Source organism: Mytilus californianus, unplaced genomic scaffold (assembly GCF_021869535.1).
Source record: "Mytilus californianus isolate M0D057914Y unplaced genomic scaffold, xbMytCali1.0.p SCAF_5, whole genome shotgun sequence".
Classification (NCBI taxonomy): domain Eukaryota; kingdom Metazoa; phylum Mollusca; class Bivalvia; order Mytilida; family Mytilidae; genus Mytilus; species Mytilus californianus.
In genome coordinates, this window is record NW_026262701.1 from 31,645,799 (window position 1) to 31,665,579 (window position 19,781).

The following is a 19,781-nucleotide window of genomic DNA, read 5'->3' on the forward strand; positions in this document are numbered from 1 at the left end:
ATTTTCTTTTGGGTTCTTGAACGTACATATGCACATGAAGCTTACCACTCCCCGTACACGAAGCATTTTATTCAACGTTCATATTTTGACAGAACGTATCAGTGTATTTATACATCCCACACAGCAAACACACGCCCTGATTTGCGTCAATTTTACTGGTGACTTTATATCTAAACCCAAGTCAACCCTTGACGTAAATATAAACCAGATAATTATTATAAAGTCATATGTACTGAACGTATCATAGCTTTAACATCCAGTAGCAAATATTTCACATATGCAAATATTCGATGATGAGGCGTCAATGAGACAACCTTCAATAAAACGAACGGACACAGAAATCAAACTACGATACGGTAATATTGACATATTCGCTGTTTACAGACATTGTGGCTTTCTACGTGAAATTGTGTAAAATAAGTCAATACCGTCCATCTTTTTAGGCCAGAAACTCTTATTAGGCGATAAGAGGCAATTACTGTTTTTGGTTATATTCGCCTTTTTGTAGATTATGTATTGCTGATAATTTTTGCTGTTTGCAATTTCTGTCGATTTATTATTGTTTTCAAGGCAACATTTAATATTGGTATGAACATATAGTATTCCTAATAACTCTGCCATATACACGTACACAGTTTCTGTTAGTGATGTTGATATCTACATGTAATAATAGGCAGAAAAAAATTGTCAAACATTTTCTTTTAAAATTCACTTAAGTTAATAGATTATATTAGTCCTATAGCGTCACTGTATAGCATCACGAGTTTTTGTAGATTTGATATTTTTGGTTTTAATCAGTTTCCTCCAATTTATTGTAAGACTGGAAAGAAATCACAATTAAGGGACAAATTTTTTTTAGAAGGTTTCATCTGATAATGTTGATGAAAATGAGTAGTAAGCAAATCTTAACTTCTAATTAAAGATAGGTCTATTTGTCTCCGTCAGGTTTCTACATTTTTGAGAATATTTCAAAAGTAATTTAATCAAATAACAAATTGTGTTACAAATGTTCATATTCCACTCAGAGCATCATATTCCCCTCTGAAGATCGGGACTTCATCGTGCGACGTTACGCGCGGTCAATGTACATCAAGTTTTGAGGGTTGTTTTTTTTTTTTTTTTTTTTTTTTTTTTTTTTTAAATAGCGATAGTAAAGTCATTATCGTGTTCAAATTTATTCCAGACTTTAAAACAAAAATTCGTAAGGGTTCCGCGGAACCCAGTGTCTCGCCTACTTTTGCTGTTGTCTATGTTTTCAGTGTGATAGGGGAATGCACATAATAGAACAGCTAATTAAATGAAACGTTTGAAATGTCTTCTTTATGAATTGTTGAATTTGAAGTTGCTGCTGCTGTTGAATATCGAGTCACAAACCGGAGTTTATCACAGAAACGATATATTTGAACTGGTAGACTGGTACTTTTAATGAGATGCATATTAGCTAGATACCTGAATTATTTAAAACAGATATTTCAAAATCCCATATGCAAACGTATACCCATAAAAAAATAAACAAATATCAAAATGGTCAACTAAATTTACTGAATAACGAAAAGTAATTTCTTCTTAGCATGCTTATGGTTTTCAGTAACAAATAGAGCAACAACCATAGAAGTAAAACATATCCAATTAGAATTAAGTTTAAACTAATGAAAGGTAAAATATTGCATAATTCAAATGTTTTGCCGCCTCAATATAACTTATGTTTACATAACTTTACAAAAAAAAACATTATTAGTACATAACGGAACATTTAAAATGAATAATGCTCCTTTTGCGAGAACATGGAACGCTCCAATAATTTACACCAAACACACTGCCATAGGTAAAGAAGTTATATACAATTTTCTGTTGGGTACTTGGACACATTACTTGCCACTCAGACTCTCCGTACACGAATAATCAAATTCCCTATTCTGAAAGAACGTGGCTGTATATTTATACATCCTGCACAAAATAACGGACGCACTGATTTATTTCGGTTTTACTTTGACCATATTTTTAAACCCAAGTCAACCCTTTACATAAACATAAACCAGATAATTATAACAAAGTCATATGTACTGAAAGTTCAGTGGCGGGTCCTTTAGGGGGGTGTTCCGATGGGTTGGAACCCCCCCTTTTTTTGGACGATCAATGCATTTGAATGGGGACATATAGTTGGAACCAACCCCCCCCCCCCCCTTTATCCTCGGTTGGGAACCCCCACCCCTTTTTTAGCTCACCGGGGCCCGAAGGGCCCCATGTGAGCTTATGCCATCACTTGGCGTCCGTCGTCTGTCGTCGTCGTCTGTCGTCGTAAACTATTTCAAAAATCTTCCCCTCTGAAACTACTGGGCCAAATACCTTCAAACTTAAACTAAATGTTCCTTATGGTATCTAGTTTATAAATTGTATCCGAAGTTTTGATCCATCGACAAACATGGCCGCCATGGCTAAAAATAGAACATAGGGGTCAAATGCAGTTTTTGGCTTATATCTCCAAAACGAAAGCTTTTAGGGCAAATCTGACATGGGTAAAATTGTTCAATTGGTCAAGATCTATCAGCCCTGAAATTTTCAGACAAATCGAACAACCCGTTGTTGGGTTACTGCCACTAAATTGGTTGTTTTAAGGAAATTTTGCAGTTTTTTGTTATTATCTTGAATATTATTGAAGATAAAGATAAACTGCAAACAGCAAAAATGTTCAGCAAAGTAAGATCTACAAAAAAGTTTATGACCAAAATTGTCAATTGACCCCTTAAGGAGTTATTGCCCTTTAAGGACAATTTTACACAAGTTGTTTTATGTTTTTTAACTTTCAAAATCTTCTCAAATGAATCTAGTATAAATTTTGTATTTCATTTCCTTGTACGTCAAGAAACATAGACTCTATGGCTAAAATGGAACATATGGGTAAAAAGCAAAAATAATCATTGATGAAAGATTTAAGCAAAAAAAAAACAGGTGAGCGATTCAGGCTCTTAAGAGCCTCTTGTTAAAATGGCTGGATCCGCTCCTGGAAAGTATCATAGCTTTAATATCCAATGGCAAATATTTTACATATGCACATTCTCGATGACAAGGCGTTAATGAGACAACAATCAATAAACGAACAGACACAGAAATCAACCTACGATACGGCCGTCGACAATGGACACTGAACAATCTCCGCAATATGCAATGTATGTAGATCTTCTCCGTATAAACATGAAGTTTATAAATTCAACATAGACTTAATGTATTCTTATATAAAATAGGAATACATTATTAAGGCCTTTGTCGTTTAATTTTCATATAAGATGTGTGTGCAGCTGCTGTTGATCAACGTTTACCCAGATTCAATTGAGTATAGTCCAAATGCAACATAGAAACTGCATTATTTTTATTGACAATATCCATTTTCTGCACTTGAAGCTGTGTCTTCTGAATATAATTCATATTTTTAATGTTTTGCAACACAGTCGTAAATGTCTACAGTTTTGAGTGAAGGTACTGCAATCTTATTCTATTAGCCAAAATAGCAGTCTTAGATACTGGTGTAAGCATAAACACCAACAATAAACGCTCTTAGTGATTGTTATGTTTAGATATGTAGGTACTTCGCGTTAATTTTTTTATCAAATAACAACAGTAACACGGGTGTCATTCGGTATATCGAGAACAAAGATCGTGAAAGAAAACTAACGGTGGTCCAGCATTGCGATCGGATCGTGAAAGATCTGGTATCGGATAATGAATGCAATTAAGTGTAATTCACTTCAATATCTGTGAAAAAAATCTGCTGTTTTTTCAAAAGGTGGAACAAATCAGAAAAAATAAATATGTCTGTCAAAATGATTCAACTTCCTAAATAATACTGTGCACTAAGTTAAAGAAAAAAAAATGCAGTACTTTTTAGGAAAACACAAATACTCCCCCTCCCATCATATATTATTTTCAACGCTTTTGTCTGCATAAATTTGTCACGAACTGTAAAATATTGTAGATGCCATAATACAAGCTTCTTAAAAGGATTTAAAAAAGAATATGCATTTATCTATACAAGGGACAGTCGGCTGGTATAAAACGATTGACGTGAATTTATGCGATGTACAGGTACTCCATAAATAAGTAGCAGAAAAGACCAGACACAGTAATTATCATTAAAGTCTAAAGAAGTCGTAAGATAGGTTTGCATCGTAGAATTAAAATATACTAGAACACACCCGCGAAATCGCGGGCATTAACAGCGTTGTTGATGGTATGTAAACTGTTGTAGGATGAATTTTTGTAAAAGATTTTATGACTGGAGTATTTCAGGAAAGTTATCAAAAGTCAAAGGTACTTGGGGACAGTACAATTTTTTTAGCCCGCCCCCTTTTTTCAAAGTCCGTTATTTTTTTGTTGTTTTCTGTTAATTTCAATTATATTAGCGTTTTTTTTTCTGTAAACTATGAACATACATAAAACATATACTATATAAATACAGTTTATTTTGTATTTATTATCAATCCATGGAATTAAACTTGGAATTGATAGCAAATAGCAAATACACTGTTTCTATACAGTATACATGTATGTTTGTTCATAGTATACAGAAAAACGCGAAAATAATTGTCCTGTCCCCTTGTACCTATGAAAATAATGTGTAAGTTTAAGTCCTAAACGGAAGTCTTATCTATGACTTAAAAGTCAGTTCGAGGACGGAAACAATATCCGGACGTCTTTATTTTCGTTTTTCTCCCAAAAAAAACCAAACGAAATATTTATAAGCGAGGATGACAAATGCGAATATGCATAATACCTATAGGACATACAAGCATGATGATTGATTTAATGTGGAAGGAAGAGAAGCGACACACAAAATGAGGTCTTCTCATTTAATAGTATAGATTAGTAATTAACTTCCAGTTGAAGTTCGAAGATTCTGAAAAGGGTGGAGTAGCATGACAACGTTAGGAGTAGCATTTGAAAAAAGTTTATGCATTTACCATATATGTAGTTGTGGCCCAGCACCCCCAAAACTAAAAGAAAACAAAAGAAAAGAAATAGGTATAGATATAAAAATCCGCCTCTGACTACATAAGTAAGTTAATCCAGGAAAAAATTATATACAAATTGAAAGTAAATCAATCATTTACAAATTTATAACTGTTTTCGGATGGTTCCTTCAATTTCCTCGAGATTCAATTGAATAGTGTTTAATTGTCATTTCGAAATATTTGTGAAGAAGAGATTAGCACTTTACCTTGGATTTTTTTTTTGATGGCACTGAACTATACATCCTATATAAGTTTTAAAGAAGTTTTACGTGATCGTTTGAAGTGAAAAATTATTTGAATTTATATATTAAATTGATACAAAAAATTAAAAATTCTCTGCTCTATAGATTTTCATAAATGGAATCTGAAATATACATTATAATAAATGCACCGTATCAAATGCATATATGAGAACAACAGAACTACTTATAAACTGTTACGCTTCGCATGCTTAATATGGTGTAGAGACATGCATCATGAATCTAAGTCAAAAGACAAATTAAAAAAATAATTCTAAAAGCTTTCTTTGACAAATTTTATACTAACTTCATTGCAACAAGTTTAAATTACATTTTCTAACAGAGAGCTAAGAACTGTTTGTATTGTAGTAAATTTAATTCATTGCTAAGCATCACGGTGCGGAGCTATTAGTTTCAGTCGATATACACGCCATCTTGAAATAATTACTAATCACATATAGATTCTGATTGGTTGCTTTATGATGCGGCTGAGATACAGCAACAGCTATTGGCTTAAATAAAGGCAATAGTAGTATACCGCTGTTCGAAATTCATAAATCGATTGAGAAATGAGATAAAGAATTACAGACTTTTCTCGTCTCAGGATAAGACATCAAATGCCGGAAAATTAACTATGTGTATTTCAGTTCCGATCAACTGTCATTAATTCATGTTCGTTTTATAATGCATATATTGCACACTTAAATTCATAAATTATTGAAATATCAATTCTTAATACGTGTTTATTTGCTTTGTTAATCTGCAATATGCACGATTTGTTTTGCTAAACAATGTTCCTATACAATGTTTACAAAAATGCATTATCTGTATTTTATAACTTCTGCCAATCTAGGCACACCTGCAGAGAGGCACACCTCCAGAATACTAATTCAACAACCACATGCACACATATTACCTTAAATTAGGATAGAGCGAAGCAGTCCACAGATTTTTAGAAAGCTCAAATTTGTTACACGACTTTCAAAATTGGTCCGCATGACTTTCAAACTGGTGCGCACGAGTTTCAAAGTCATACGCACCAGTTTTTGAAAGTCGTGCGCACCATTCTAAAAGTCGTGTGCACCATTTTTGAGGAAGTCGTGCGCTCGAGTTTGAAAGTCGTGCGCACCATTTTGAAAGTAATGCGCCATGTTTAAGTCATGCGCACCAGTTTGCAAGTCGTGCGCACAATTTTTCAAACTGGTGCGCACCAGATTAAATTTCCGGAAAACGAAAATATCTATATTTACATGGCTCTTAAGGGGCAACGTAATTATGCTTTATTATAATGTCTGTATTATCAACTACAACAACTTTGTCAGATTTAATTGTTAATGTGTTTGAACATTAATTCAGTTGTGTTGTATGTCTGGGATGTAGGTTTACACAGCTTTTAGCTGCTGGATCCCAGTGATGGCCACTTTAACTAACTATGTCTGTTTGGGTTGCTTATCTCAAATTGCCAATATAACGGAACATTAACAACTGTCATACAAGTGGGCGTACTAGCTAGCATGAAAAACAGATTTTCGAAATTTACCCAAAAATTATTTTTTTTGTAAAAATATTTCCTTTCTCCTTTTAAACTGTATACCTATTAACAAAATTATTTTCATTTACCTGTGCATAATTTATCGTAAATGGCGGATTTTTGTTTAAGGTTATTGTTGTTTTTTCTGAAATTGTTTAACATTTCATAGCGGTATAATACTGTTACCTTCATTATTCATCCCTTATTTTATTGATTTTGTATTTATATTGTATCATAGATCAAATTTATTCGTTCAGTGTATGTTCACTTGTGTTAATATGTCTTTGGATTGGGTTAAGTCATTTCAATTGATATTTTAAAGTGTGTCTTTCTATGTTGTGATGTTACACTATTGTTTCAGATAAGGGTGAAGGTTTGGTACCATTAAAACGTTTAAACCCGCTGCAATTGTTTGCACCTGTCCTTAGTCAGGAATCTGATGTTCTGTAGTTGTCGTTTGTTGATGTGGTTCATAAGTGTTTCTCGTTTCTCGTTTTTTATTTAGATTAGACCGTTGGTTTTCCCGTTTGAATAGTTTTACAGTAGTCATTTTTGGGGCCCTTTATAGCTTGCTGTGCGGTGTGAGCCAAGGCTCCGTGTTGAAGACCGTACTTTGACCTATAACGGTTTACTTTTATAACTTGTGACTTGGATGGAGAGTTGTCTCATTGGCATTCATACCACATTTTCTCATATCTATTAACCAAATATTTTCTTAGTACAATGCCTGTGCCTAGTCAGGAATATGACAGTTGTTTTCCTGTGGTTTTTTTTAGACAATATTTTTTTTTTCTATTTTTACAAAAATCAACAAGGATCTTCGTTTTGTAGATATGGCTGCATAAAAATTAATGGAAATCAAATGAGACAATCTTAACTTTTCAAACAACATAAAACCTATGCAGAACGGAACGACGGACTTATATTGTTATAAGAAAACTGGTCGGTGTGGTATTATCAAATAATATGATCCAATGGCACTGAACCATCATAGCCCTATTCACGAACACAAGTGAAGCAGAGTAAGTCATGCAAATCCAATCTTTTGTTATACCAATTACAAATATAAATCATCATGTGGTTAAAGAAAGAATTGATCGTTTTGTGGATTTTTGCAATAACGAATAAGCGGCAACAGATCTTCCACGATCCTTTTCACGATCATCAAAATGCGGTACCCGATCTTTCACGATCCGAAATGTCAAATTTTTACAAATATTACCATTTTTTGCAAAGTTTCTGATTAAACTAAAACAAAAATGCATTAAAAATTCGAAAAAAAAAACCATTTTTATTTCTTCGAAATTTCGATGAGCAATCTGCCTTTTGCAGTTTTGTAAAAACGGTGTACTTTTAAACCTCGATTTTCTCGGATACTGATCACACTGTTAAACCATTTTTACAGACAGTTTTATTTTCCAATATATGTCATTATAATTGATAAAATTAGATTATTTACTGACGTTGTATGTGTCTTCTCGATACGATTTCCTTCACGATCCGATACCAGATCTCTCACCATCCAATCGCAATACTTGACCACCGTTACTTATTCTTTCACGATCATTTTTCTCGATATACCGAATGACAGCCGTGAGTGATAATCATGTAGTCAATTGATGTTTATTACTTACGCTAAATGAAGTTAAAACTAGGATATTATTGTGTATTCATATTACAAGATAACTTTAAAGATAAGAATTTTATGGCGCCAAATTAGGACCACAAGGGGCATATAACATAAAACAATATGATTGGAAATATTTGCATATATGATGATTAATATATAAAAATAAATTAGTGAATAATGTATATTTTTGTTTGATACAAAACTAGTATTGATGTTTGAAATTTATTTTGCACAATGGAAGTGTACTATACCTTATCTGCTGAAGGCACCAATAGTTGGTGCTTGAAGGAGAAAACTCTACTTGTAATCAAAACAGATAAGGCAAACACATATTTTACTGTGAGGAATACTATTCATTATCTACTAGTAGAGGTCGGTCAATTAAAAACTATGACGTTGACGTATACGCATCTAGGGGAATATGCTAAAATAATTATCCCAATCGAATATATTGCTCGGTGTACTATTTTTGAAGATTAATGGGGATAAATGTCATATGTCGTACTACCCTTCAGTGGTAGACCCCCATTTTTCGTAAAAACAACATCATCGACAATCTAGAAAAAACTGTGTATAATTGTTGTAGGTCTCCATTTTGTTGTTTCAATGCTAAATATAAATAAGTTATATATTAAGTTGAAGTGAGGCATTAAAAAATAAACAGATTGAAATTAATCAGTGCCACAAAGTTTGATCCCCGGTATTCTTTAAAAATGGTACATTAAGTAATACTCTCTATCAGGGTAACTATTTGAGCATATTCCCCCAGATGCGCATACGTCAACGTATCTGATACTTTGGATCGTTTTAAATTGTCGGACCTATTGTGACGTATCTGCAGAAAATCAAGAGTCGAAATCCATACTTGTACCTAGTGCAATCAAAACACAAACAAACGTTTGTTGATGTGGTTCATAAGTGGGTCTCGTTTATCGTTTTTTATATAGATTAGGCCGTTGGTTTTCCTGTTTGAATGGTTTTACACTAGTCATTTTTGGGGCCCTTTATAGCTTGCTGTTCGGTGTGAGACAAGGCTCCGTGTTGAAGGCCGAACTTTGACCTATAATGGTTTACTTTTACAAATTGTGACTTTGATGGAGAGTTGTCTCATTGGCACTCATACAACATCTTCTTATATCTATTTGTATTAAGTCAGTGATTTCGTTACAACAAATTACTTAAAACATTTTAATACTTAATTCTTTCATAAATACAAATATTTGTTTTGGAAGTGTGGCAGTAACAGTAGCCTTTTCAAACTGGTTCAGTTCATTACCGAAGGCCTAACAGTCCCTTGTTAGACTTATTTGCTTACATCATCTCTGCATAGTTGACTCATTGGCAATCATACCACAAGTCTTTTAATTTATACTAACGGTGGTCCAGCATTGCGATCGGATCGTGAAAGATCTGGTATCGGATCATGAATGCAATAAAGTGTAATTCACTTCAATATCTGTGAAAAAAATCTGCTGTTTTTTCAAAAGGTGGAACAAATCAGAAAAAATAAATATGTCTGTCAAAATGATTCAACTTCCTAAATAATACTGTGCACTAAGTTAAAGAAAAAAAAATGCAGTACTTTTTAGGAAAACACAAATACTCCCCCTCCCATCATATATTATTTTCAACGCTTTTGTCTGCATAAATTTGTCACGAACTGTAAAATATTGTAGATGCCATAATACAAGCTTCTTAAAAGGATTTAAAAAAAAAGATGCATTTATCTATACAAGGGACAGTCGGCTGGTATAAAACGATTGACGTGAATTTATGCGATGTACAGGTACTCCATAAATAAGTAGCAGAAAAGACCAGACACAGTAATTATCATTAAAGTCTAAAGAAGTTGTAAGATAGGTTTGAATCGTAGAATTAAAATATACTAGAACACACCCGCAAAATCGCGGGCATTAACAGCGTTGTTGATGGTATGTAAACTGTTGTAGGATGAATTTTTGTAAAAGATTTTATGACTGGAGTATTTCAGGAAAGTTATCAAAAGTCAAAGGTACTTGGGGACAGTACAATTTTTTTTGGCCCTCCCCCTTTTTTCAAAGTCCGTTATTTTTTTGTTGTTTTCTGTTAATTTCAATTATATTAGCGTTTTTTTTCTGTAAACTATGAACATACATAAAAACATATACTATATAAATACAGTTTATTTTGTATTTATTATCAATCCATGGAATTAAACTTGGAATTGATAGCAAATAGCAAATACACTGTATCTAAATAGTATACATCTATGTTTGTTCATAGTATACAGAAAAACGCGAAAATAATTGTCCTGTCCCCTTGTACCTATGAAAATAATGTGTAAGTTTAAGTCCTAAACGGAAGTCTTATCTATGACTTAAAAGTCAGTTCGAGGACGGAAACAATATCCGGACGTCTTTATTTTCGTTTTTCTCCCAAAAAAAACCAAACGAAATATTTATAAGCGAGGATGACAAATGCGAATATGCATGGTACCTATAGGACATACAAGCATGATGATTGATTTAATGTGGAAGGAAGAGAAGCGACACACAAAATGAGGTCTTCTCATTTAATAGTATAGATTAGTAATTAACTTCCAGTTGAAGTTCGAAGATTCTGAAAAGGGTGGAGTAGCATGACAACGTTAGGAGTAGCATTTGAAAAAAGTTTATGCATTTACCATATATGTAGCTGTGGCCCAGCACCCCCAAAACTAAAAGAAAACAAAAGAAAAGAAATAGGTATAGATATAAAAATCCGCCTCTGACTACATAAGTAAGTTAATCCAGGAAAAAATTATATACAAATTGAAAGTAAATCAATCATTTACAAATTTATAACTGTTTTCGGATGGTTCCTTCAATTTCCTCGAGATTCAATTGAATAGTGTTTAATTGTCATTTCGAAATATTTGTGAAGAAGAGATTAGCACTTTACCTTGGATTTTTTTTTTTGATGGCACTGAACTATACATCCTATATAAGTTCTAAAGAAGTTTTACGTGATCGTTTGAAGTGAAAAATTATTTGAATCTACATATTAAATTGATACAAAAAATTAAAAATTCTCTGCTCTATAGATTTTCATAAATGGAATCTGAAATATACATTATAATAAATGCACCGTATCAAATGCATATATGAGAACAACAGAACTACATATAAACTGTTACGCTTCGCATGCTTAATATGGTGTAGAGACATGCATCATGAATCTAAGTCAAAAGACAAATTAAAAAAATAATTCTAAAAGCTTTCTTTGACAAATTTTATACTAACTTCATTGCAACAAGTTTAAATTACATTTTCTAACAGAGAGCTAAGACCTGTTTGTATTGTAGTAAATTTAATTCATTGCTAAGCATCACGGTGCGGAGCTATTAGTTTCAGTCGATATACACGCCATCTTGAAATAATTACTAATCACATATAGATTCTGATTGGTTGCTTTATGATGCGGCTGAGATACAGCAACAGCTATTGGCTTAAATAAAGGCAATAGTAGTATACCGCTGTTCGAAATTCATAAATCGATTGAGAAATGGGATAAAGAATTACAGACTTTTCTCGTCTCAGGATAAGACATCAAATGCCGGAAAATTAACTATGTGTATTTCAGTTCCGATCAACTGTCATTAATTCATGTTCGTTTTATAATGCATATATTGCACACTTAAATTCATAAATTATTGAAATATCAATTCTTAATACGTGTTTATTTGCTTTGTTAATCTGCAATATGCACGATTTGTTTTGCTAAACAATGTTCCTATACAATGTTTACAAAAATGCATTATCTGTATTTTATAACTTCTGCCAATCTAGGCACACCTGCAGAGAGGCACACCTCCAGAATACTAATTCAACAACCACATGCACACATATTACCTTAAATTAGGATAAAGCGAAGCAGTCCACAGATTTTTAGAAAGCTCAAATTTGTTACACGACTTTCAAAAATGGTCCGCATGACTTTCAAACTGGTGCGCACGAGTTTCAAAGTCATACGCACCAGTTTTTGAAAGTCGTGCGCACCATTCTAAAAGTCGTGTGCACCATTTTTGAGGAAGTCGTGCGCTCGAGTTTGAAAATCGTGCGCACCATTTTGAAAGTAATGCGCCATGTTTAAGTCATGCGCACCAGTTTGCAAGTCGTGCGCACAATTTTTCAAACTGGTGCGCACCAGATTAAATTTCCGGAAAACGAAAATATCTATATTTACATGGCTCTTAAGGGGCTACGTAATTATGCTTTATTATAATGTCTGTATTATCAACTACAACAACTTTGTCAGATTTAATTGTTAATGTGTTTGAACATTAATTCAGTTGTGTTGTATGTCTGGGATGTAGGTTTACACAGCTTTTAGCTGCTGGATCCCAGTGATGGCCACTTTAACTAACTATGTCTGTTTGGGTTGCTTATCTCAAATTGCCAATATAACGGAACATTAACAACTGTCATACAAGTGGGCGTACTAGCTAGCATGAAAAACAGATTTTCGAAATTTACCCAAAAATTTTTTTTTTTGTAAAAATATTTCCTTTCTCCTTTTAAACTGTATACCTATTAACAAAATTATTTTCATTTACCTGTGCATAATTTATCGTAAATGGCGGATTTTTGTTAAAGGTTATTGTTGTTTTTTCTGAAATTGTTTAACATTTCATAGCGGTATAATACTGTTACCTTCATTATTCATCCCTTATTTTATTGATTTTGTATTTATATTGTATCATAGATCAAATTTATTCGTTCAGTGTATGTTCACTTGTGTTAATATGTCTTTGGATTGGGTTAAGCCATTTCAATTGATATTTTAAAGTGTGTCTTTCTATGTTGTGATGTTACACTATTGTTTCAGATAAGGGTGAAGGTTTGGTACCATTAAAACGTTTAAACCCGCTGCAATTGTTTGCACCTGTCCTTAGTCAGGAATCTGATGTTCTGTAGTTGTCGTTTGTTGATGTGGTTCATAAGTGTTTCTCGTTTCTCGTTTTTTATTTAGATTAGACCGTTGGTTTTCCCGTTTAAATAGTTTTACAGTAGTCATTTTTGGGGCCCTTTATAGCTTGCTGTGCGGTGTGAGCCAAGGCTCCGTGTTGAAGACCGTACTTTGACCTATAACGGTTTACTTTTATAACTTGTGACTTGGATGGAGAGTTGTCTCATTGGCATTCATACCATATTTTCTCATATCTATTAACCAAATATTTTCTTAGTACAATGCCTGTGCCTAGTCAGGAATATGACAGTTGTTTTCCTGCGGGATTTTTTAGACAATGTTTTTTTTTTTCTATTTTTACAAAAATCAACAAGGATCTTCGTTTTATAGATATGGCTGCATAAAAATTAATGGAAATGAAATGAGACAATCTTAACTTTTCAAACAACATTAAACCTATGCAGAACGGAACGACGGACTTATACTGTTATAAGAAAACTGGTCGGTGTGGTATTATCAAATAATATGATCCAATGGCACTGAACCATCATAGCCCTATTCACAAACAAAAGTGAAGCAGAGTAAGTCATGCAAATCCAATCTTTTGTTATACCAATTACAAATATAAATCATCATGTGGTTAAAGAAAGAATTGATCGTTTTGTGGATTTTTGCAATAACGAATAAGCGGCAACAGATCTTCCACGATCCTTTTCACGATCATCAAAATGCGGTACCCGATCTTTCACGATCCGAAATGTCAAATTTTTACAAATATTACCATTTTTTGCAAAGTTTCTGATTAAACTAAAACAAAAATGCATTAAAAATTCGAAAAAAAAACATTTTTATTTCTTCGAAATTTCGATGAGCAATCTGCCTTTTGCAGTTTTGTAAAAACGGTGTACTTTTAAACCTCGATTTTCTCGGATACTGATCACACTGTTAAACCATTTTTACAGACAGTTTTATTTTCCAATATATGTCATTATAATTGATAAAATTAGATTATTTACTGACGTTGTATGTGTCTTCTCGATACGATTTCCTTCACGATCCGATACCAGATCTCTCACCATCCAATCGCAATACTTGACCACCGTTACTTATTCTTTCACGATCATTTTTCTCGATATACCGAATGACAGCCGTGAGTGATAATCATGTAGTCAATTGATGTTTATTACTTACGCTAAATGAAGTTAAAACTAGGATATTATTGTGTATTCATATTACAAGATAACTTTAAAGATAAGAATTTTATGGCGCCAAATTAGGACCACAAGGGGCATATAACATAAAACAATATGATTGGAAATATTTGCATATATGATGATTAATATATACATATTGAATCTAAACATACAAAAATAAATTAATGAATAATAAAATAAAATAATGAATAATGTATATTTTTGTTTGATACAAAACTAGTATTGATGTTTGAAATTTATTTTGCACAATGGAAGTGTACTATACCTTATCTGCTGAAGGCACCAATAGTTGGTGCTTGAAGGAGAAAACTCTACTTGTAATCAAACAGATAAGGCAAACACATATTTTACTGTGAGGAATACTATTCATTATCTACTAGTAGAGGTCGGTCAATTAAAAACTATGACGTTGACGTATACGCATCTAGGGGAATATGCTAAAATAATTATCCCAATCGAATATATTGCTCGGTGTACTATTTTTGAAGATTAATGGGGATAAATGTCATATTTCGTACTACCCTTCAGTGGTAGACCCCCATTTTTCGTAAAAACAACATCATCGACAATCTAGAAAAAACTGTGTATAATTGTTGTAGGTCTCCATTTTGTTGTTTCAATGCTAAATATAAATAAGCTATATATTAAGTTGAAGTGAGGCATTCAGAAATAAACAGATTGAAATTAATCAGTGCCACAAAGTTTGATCCCCGGTATTCTTTAAAAATGGTACATTAAGTAATACTCTCGATCAGGGTAACTATTTGAGCATATTCCCCCAGATGCGCATACGTCAACGTATCTGATACTTTGGATCGTTTTAAATTGTCGGACCTATTGTCACGTATCTGCAGAAAATCAAGAGTCGAAATCCATACTTGTACCTAGTGCAATCAAAACACAAACAAACGTTTGTTGATGTGGTTCATAAGTGGGTCTCGTTTATCGTTTTTTATATAGATTAGGCCGTTGGTTTTCCTGTTTGAATGGTTTTACACTAGTCATTTTTGGGGCCCTTTATAGCTTGCTGTTCGGTGTGAGACAAGGCTCCGTGTTGAAGGCCGAACTTTGACCTATAATGGTTTACTTTTACAAATTGTGACTTTGATGGAGAGTTGTCTCATTGGCACTCATACCACATCTTCTTATATCTATATGTATTAAGTCAGTGATTTCATTACAACAAATTACTTAAAACATTTTAATACTTAATTCTTTCATAAATACAAATATTTGTTTTGGAAGTGTGGCAGTAACTGTAGCCTTTTCAAACTGGTTCAGTTCATTACCGAAGGCCTAACAGTCCCTTGTTAGACTTATTTGCTTACATCATCTCTGCATAGTTGACTCATTGGCAATCATACCACAAGTCTTTTAATTTATACTGGTATATGATTTGTTGTCGTAATCTAAATTTCAGAAATTTGGACATGATTTTAATATACTTTGCATTAATTAATCTCAATTTGTAAAAGGATTTCATTTTAAAATAAATAATGAACTTCATCTTCAGCCACACCAGCAGTGCACCTTGGACTAATTCGGTCTTGTGAAGAGTACCCTAGCATCTCCAAGATTCAATTTGCAATTTGTCAGTAAATGTTCTTTTTGTAATTTAACATTTCCTTTGCTAAAAAAGTCGTATACATGTAATTGACATTATTTTCCAAAACAAAACTACATGAATTCATAATGTTATGTTAATGTGTTTTTATTAGTTTTCCACAAATAAGATGTATTTATGAATGTTTCCTAAAACGCAGAATGTTAATCTTCAACAATATTACTATAGCGCAATTTATATGTTGAAATTAACGTCTTATATAAACGTATGTCTTTTTGTATAGTTTAACTGGAAATCCCATAACATTTCCCACCGAGACCTATGTCTTTGGCTCCGTTGTACAAAAAAAATGAGATGTTTGACTTAAACAAACTGCTAAAATAAACGCCTTATAGCACAACGATAATTGCAAAACCGCAGTCACTCTCGGTAGTAAAACAGAACCATTATATCTAATGCAATACTCACAATTTATTCAGCGAATGCCTCCATGTTTAAATGGCACATACATTGTACGTGTTATAAAAATACTTAATATATATATATATACACACAGCTTGTCAGTTTTTATATATTCATTGTTCGCATGTGTGTGTACATACAATTACTGTATTTTTTCAAAGGTAGATAGTTCATCCGATTTAACACATCAATCAACCCGATACAGTTGTAATCTGTTATAACGTCTCGGCGTAAAGCTTTAACACTCCGACGGTCTTATTTCAGAGGAGTTGTTTATCGGTGGTTGATGTCTGTTGGACTATGTGGTGTTTTGGCGACTCATTTTATCCCTCTTTATGTATTATTGAAAGGGTTGAAATACCTTTCTCATCTGAGTATTTTTGTTGAGAATGTTTTGTTAACGGAATATTTTAACTATGCTCCGTCGTTTAAGGGCGTCTTAATGACATTTGACACATGGCAACGTACTCGGTGTATAACTTATGTCTCTTTTCTTGACGTTTTTATTCCGGATTGGTTTATAAATAAAATATGTATTTATTTTGCTGTTACAATAATCATTTTAACATTCAATAGCACATGTAGTTACAGGCCGATTTGTCAAAATAAAATTTGTTTTGACCGAACCCACAATCATTTAGACATTGTAACCCCTTTGTAGGTTAACTATTTATGGTTCCACTTTCATTGACGGTGTTGTTCAGCTAGTGGCTATTTTATGGAGTGTACATTTATGTAAGATTCCAGTGTGTTTGCAGTGACATCTCATCAGATTTCATATTTTTTCATTGCTAACAAATGTTTCAATCAGAGAGAAATATGTCATAAATAAGTTAAATGGGTATATTGATTTTATTGTAAAGGATATAAGCCGATAACCGTCCATTCTGTAAAATATTGGAAAACTTTTGTTATGATTTATTTTCATCAAGTGTGTAAATTGTTTTGTGGACAAACTTTATATAAATTATCCTACATGTTGATCCCTTTAAACAGTAGCTGAACTTAAACAATAAACAAAAATAAAGTACAGTTTAAGGTAAACAACAGGTATAGCTATATGTACATTTGTACATGAAGATAGTATGTGTACCATGCTTTTTGCATGCGCTAAGACTACTTTATATATTTTCCGTGAATACTTTTACATGCGTTTGGTGTCACAAAATTGATAAAGACGATGAAAGTATATTCTTAATGCTAAAAACGAAGAAAGTGATGTCGTAATTAGTGATTGTGTTGTTTCAAACTTTGTATTAAAATCAAATGTGTATTCAGATATATCCGATTTCAGTGCGAACAACGAAAAGGATATAGTTATAGCAGCTAATAATGGCAAGTTATATATATATATTTTAAAATGTAGTCCTCTCCTATTACTTCCTTATTACTTCTGGGGTTTTATTTCTTATTAGGTGAATGAGAAAAAAAGTAAAACATATGAGGCTTGAAGACAGGTTCACGTTGAAGAAAAAGGTTCAACCATATCGAGTGCACCGCTGCCGATTTTATTTCATATATAACACTATAAAATATAATGAATGAGCACAAATGAAGAGATAACAAGCGTGCAATCAATTTAAATTCTTTTGTTTTTCATTGGAATTTTCTCATCTTATATTACTTTAATGAATTTTAAGAGAATCATGATCCAAACCTTATATCTTTTATTTGTAAAAATGAATTAATATAGTTTTAATATCTAAATCCATCGCCCTGAAATGTCCGGAGATCAATATATCGATCAGACCTATTCACCAACTATACATGCAAAAAAATAAGATATTCACAATTTTCCCGTATGACAGTATGACGCAGGTCCCCTCTTTCCTTCCTCGTTCACCAAAATTTATCTAGACTCGGCAGTTTTTTTGCAAGAGACGGTTAGTGTTTACCCAAACCGTACCACCTGAATATCCCCCTTTTTTCTGTTTTTTCTGCGTATTAATGTCCCTTGTGTTGTTTTTTTTTTTCATGTTACCGAAATATAATTTTGTCTCTCGATTTCCCTTTGCAAATAACGCTTTCTTTTTGTCTTTAAGAAACAAAGCATTTTCGGTCTCCATGTATATTTGTTTCTGTGCTTAATATATAATTATTGCATTCAATCAACTTTACCTCCGAGATCTAAACTAAAGTGAATGTCTGAAACTGTTTGGAAAATACACTGGAAAGAAACAAATGTAATTCGTATTTTGATGTTATATATAGTAAAAATACTTTTATTAATCCTTCCCCCTTTTTCAATTTATTCAATGCAGGAAAGGGTTTTATGTTCAAATTTATATACCACAATTACAAACGGTCTAAAACTTATTGAACCACGTGCGATTAAATCTAGCACCGGCCTACGTTTATTTAATTTCAAGAGAGTACATCGGTTTAAAAAAAACGATCACTACGAACAAAGTGCGAATCGGACACATGATTGATTTGTTTAACAATTTAACCTGCGGTAGCGTGTTCCTTTCTTCTGCTTCCCATATTCATCGTCGTTGATAAGCGCCGTTTTGCATTATATTCCTATAAAGGCAATAATATCAGATTTGAAAGTAAACTAGAGGCTCTAAAGAGCCTGTGTCGCTCACCTTGGTCTATGTGCATATTAAACAAAGGACACAGATGGATTCATGACAAAATTGTGTTTTGGTGATGGTGATGTGTTTGTAGATCTTACTTTACTGAATATTCTTGCTGCTTACAATTATCTCTATTTATAATGAACTTGGCCCAGTAGTTACAGTGGAAAATATTTTGTAAAAATTTACAAAAATTTACAAAATTTATGAAAATTGTAAAAAATTGACTATAAAGGGCAATAACTCCTTAAGGGGTCAATTGACAATTTTGGTCATTTGAATTATTTGTAGATCTTACTTTGATGTACATTATTGCTGTTTACAGTTTATCTCTATCTATAATAATATTCAAGATAATAACCAAAAGCTGCAAAATTTTCTTAAAATTACCAATTCAGGGGCAGCAACCCAACAACGTGATGGCTGATTGGTGTGAAAATTTCAGGGCAGATAGATCTTGACCTAATGAACAATTTTATCCTGTCAGATTTGCTCTAAATGCTTTGGTTTCAGAGATATGAGCCAAAAACTGCATTTTACCCTATGTACTATTTTTTAGCCATGTCGGCCATCTTGGTTCGCGGGCGGGGTCATCGGACACATTTTTTAAACTAGATACCCTAATGATGA

General features: G+C 32.8%; 1 protein-coding gene and 1 long non-coding RNA gene across 4 annotated transcripts in view; one reads left to right on the forward strand and one right to left on the reverse strand.

The window, feature by feature from the left end:
- LOC127700210 (uncharacterized) overlaps positions 1-19,781 on the forward strand; it is a 289,648-nt gene that overhangs the window by 222,698 nt on the left and 47,169 nt on the right. The window lies entirely within an intron of this gene.
- LOC127700221 (uncharacterized) lies at positions 1,104-16,692 on the reverse strand. The gene is made up of 2 exons (XR_007981502.1): positions 16,579-16,692; positions 1,104-1,449 (listed from the first exon to the last, which is right to left on the reverse strand). It is a non-coding gene; the product is annotated as an uncharacterized LOC127700221 (long non-coding RNA).